The following is a 3,768-nucleotide window of genomic DNA, read 5'->3' as shown; positions in this document are numbered from 1 at the left end:
TCTTCAGTGTGATTATTGTCTGCTGCGTGATTAGGCGAGCATACCTTTTAGCCAACCATAACAAATATGAGTCGGGGGACGGATCTTTTTAAGCTGTAATCTCAGTTTTTCACAATAATACCACACCCAGGCCAGAAGGAGAAAATGCCAACTTTTGTGCTAAATCATTGCAGGCTTGTGAAAGTAAATAGTAGTAATGCACTAGAACATTCATTCTCCTCATGATGCTTGGTAGGTTTCTCTTTTAGGAGTAACTTGGGCCAACTAATAAAGACCATTTATAAACCTTTAGTTTAAAGTAGCTTAATAAATTCCAGGTGCATCAAAGCAAAAGATGTGCAAAGTCACTCATTCCTACCAGCCTTGTTGGGCTGTATTGGGTAGCTTTGCCCAATGCAATCCCTACACATAGACAAGGCAATTTGCCTAATGTTCCTTTGCTTTCCAAAATAAACAGGAGGCATACCCCTTGATGACGTGCATATGCATGAAACACGTTGGAAGGGGCCTTACTTGCTGACGCCACGCTGGTGATTCTGAGACAGTGGCCATCTTACTAAGTGCGGCCGAGTTTGTTTTGATCGATTTTATAATGCTATATCCTGCAGCCCTTATGCAATTTTAATATAAGTGCAATAAATACTACACATTGGCCCGGATTCACAGAGAGCGGGCGCACATTATGCCGCCGTAGCGCAAATAATATACGCTACGTCGACGCAGCGCAGAGAGGCAAGCACGGAATTCACAAAGCCAGTGCTCCCAAAACTGCGCTGGGTTTCTAAGACGTAAGGCGGCGTAGGTGGAAGTGGGCGTGAGCCATGCAAATGAGCCATGACCCCATGCAAATGACAGATACGTATAACGAACTGCGAATGCGCCGGGACGTGGACGCATCCCCGTGCGCATGCTCACAACCACGTCGGAATAACTGCCTAAGATACGCCGGATCACTGCGTACGCCCTGAACGTAATCTACGCCCAGTCACATACGTCCAACGTAAATTACGACAGCTTGGGTTCCCTGGTGCAGCCCTTTGCATGGATGCTGCTGAGTTACACCTCCTTTATGGGGCATAACTTTACGCCGGACGTATAACTTACGCACACTGCGTCGGGCGCACATACGTTTGTGAATCGGTGTATTTTCCTCATTTGCATATTTGAATGGCTGATCGATGTGAGCGTAAATATGCGCCCAGCGTAAATGTGTGCCCACCCTTATGCCGGCATATGCAAGTTACGTTGGTGGGATGAAGCCTGTTTTTAGGCGCATCTCAGTTTGTGGGTCTGGCGCACAGATACGCCGGCGCATATTTGCACTTACGTGGCGTATCTTGAGATACGTCGGCGCAAGTGCTTTGTGAATCTGGGCCAATGTATAGTATTTCTGGCTCCTGGTGGTGAGCTTTTGAGGCATGGTGAAATATATCAACACCACTGGGTCATGATATGCCATGCGCACATACTTTGTAAATTTAAGTGAGTGCATATATGGTGAAGGAGTGATCACAGCGTTTTTTTTCTCTCACGTGGTGGATATCCAGAGCGTATTTATTATATGTGCATATATTATATTATTCTCTGGTGAGTACATAAGGAGAGTAAAGTGACAGCAATGGGCTAGATTCAGGTAGGGGAACGTACAATTGTGCGGGAGTAGAGTATGTTATTTACACTACGCCGCCGCAACTTACAGGAGCAAGTGCAGTATTCACAAAGCACTTGCTCCGTAAGTTGCGGCGGCGTAGCGTAAATGGGGCCGGCGTAAGCCCGCCTAATTCAAATGTGGAAGGGGGGGCTTGTTTTATGGTAATGTATGCTGACCTGACGTGATTGACGTTTTTCACGAACGGCGCATGTGCCGTCCGTGTACATATCCCAGTGTGCATTGCTCCCAAGTACGCCGCAACGACGTATTGGTTTCGACGTGAACGTAAATGACGTCCAGTCCTATTCCCGAACGACTTACGCAAATGACGTAAAAAAATTCAAAAATCGAAGCGGGAACAACTTCCATACTTAACATTGCGTGCGCCTCATAGAAGCAGAAGCAACGTTACGCCGACAAAGCCTTACGCAAACAATGTAAAAAACTACCGCCGGGCGCACGTACGTTTGTGAATCGGCGTATCTAGGTAATTTGCATACTCTACGCCGAAAACGACGGAAGCGCCACCTAGCGGCCAGCGTGAGAATGCACCCTAAGATACGACGGCGTAAGAGACTTACGCCAGTCGGATCTTAGGCTAATATCGGCGTATCTTGCTTTCTGAATACAGAAAGAAGATACGCCGGTGCAGCTTTGAATTTACGTGGCGTATCTATGGATACGCCGGCGTAAATCAATGCTGAATCTAGCCCATTGTCCTTTCACTGCAAAGTGTTGATTCTTCTTCTAAATTTAGAGGATTATAATTTGAGATTGGAGCGACGGAGGAGAGAAGATGTACACTGAATGGGGCAGATTCATGTACAATGGTGCAGATTTGCACCGGCGTGGCGCATCATTTTTAGACTACACCGGTCCAGCGCGGAGAGGCAGTTAGGTGATTCAAGAAACTTTTTTTGTCTACGATGCCCCAGCGGGGCGGATTTTAGACGGCGTAAGGCGGGGTAAGGCCAAATGGGAGTCACCCTATGCTAATGAAGTGCCGACCGTGGCGCAGGGGTCACGACGGGGCGCATCTTAGACCGCACATGCGCAGTGACATCCAGGGGTAAATGCCCCAATCTGCACATGCTCAGAACTGCGCCCTGGCGTGACCCCTGAGCTACGCCGGCCCACTACCAACGCCCAGTCCATAAATCAGCCCAGACTTCCGCCCTGCAGGTGCAAATGTACTGAAGCTTTTTTTTCCCAAGCTAGGTCGTTTGCAGTGTGTTGGGCTGGTGATGTCATCCTGCAGGATTCTGGTTAATTCCAGGATGACTTCACGGCTGAATCTGTAGGTGCGATACACCTCCAATTCCCCCATGTCAAAGACGTCAATGCGCGTGCGGAATATCCTCTTCCGTGCCCTCTTACGTGCCCGTCGACGCAATAGTGCAAGGACCACGGCTGCCCCTGGCATGTTGGCACACAGATGTGTTGTCCAGCAAGTGTTGTTGCTCAGGTCGTCTGTAACACTGCTGCTTTAGCTGCTCTCCAGCTGACCTGTGCAAGTCTGGTGCAAAGTTACCCCTGCTTTTATGAGGGGTAACTTGGCGCCGGAATTTTCTGGTCCGCGCACCGGGAGTAGCCTGCGCCGGTCAAGCTTAAGTTGATGAATCGGCCCAACAACCTCATTTGCATATTTAAAACACAAAAACCTTGGCCGCGCCAGATCCGACCAGCGTAAATCTGCACCAACGCCGCGCCGACGTGGAAATGTTACACCGAGGCGATGAAGTCTATTTGGAGGCGTAATCTGGTTCTCTGGGTACGGGGCAGCGATCCGCCTGCGCAAATCTGCACTTACGCCGCGCATCTCCCAAAAAAACGGTGTAAGTGCTACATGAATCTGCCCCAATGATGCAATGTGAGGAGATGGCGATTCTGCACAAATGTACATAAGATTTATTTTGATTGTAACCTAAACTGTTTGTATACTTCCTATGTGTACTTGTATTAATAAAAACCTTTCTGATTAAAAAAAATGAAAAACATTTAAGGATTAATACTTTTTTAGCACTATGGACTTTTTCTAAACATTGCTGAATATTATAGTTTTTTTTAATGCTGCACTTTTTTTTTGTTTTATCCTTTTGCTTCAGTTCACACCAACA

This window comes from Rana temporaria, chromosome 3 (genome assembly GCF_905171775.1).
Source record: "Rana temporaria chromosome 3, aRanTem1.1, whole genome shotgun sequence".
Taxonomy (NCBI): domain Eukaryota; kingdom Metazoa; phylum Chordata; class Amphibia; order Anura; family Ranidae; genus Rana; species Rana temporaria.
The sequence above is the reverse complement of the archived record's forward strand: the minus strand, read 5'-3'. Positions refer to the sequence as shown.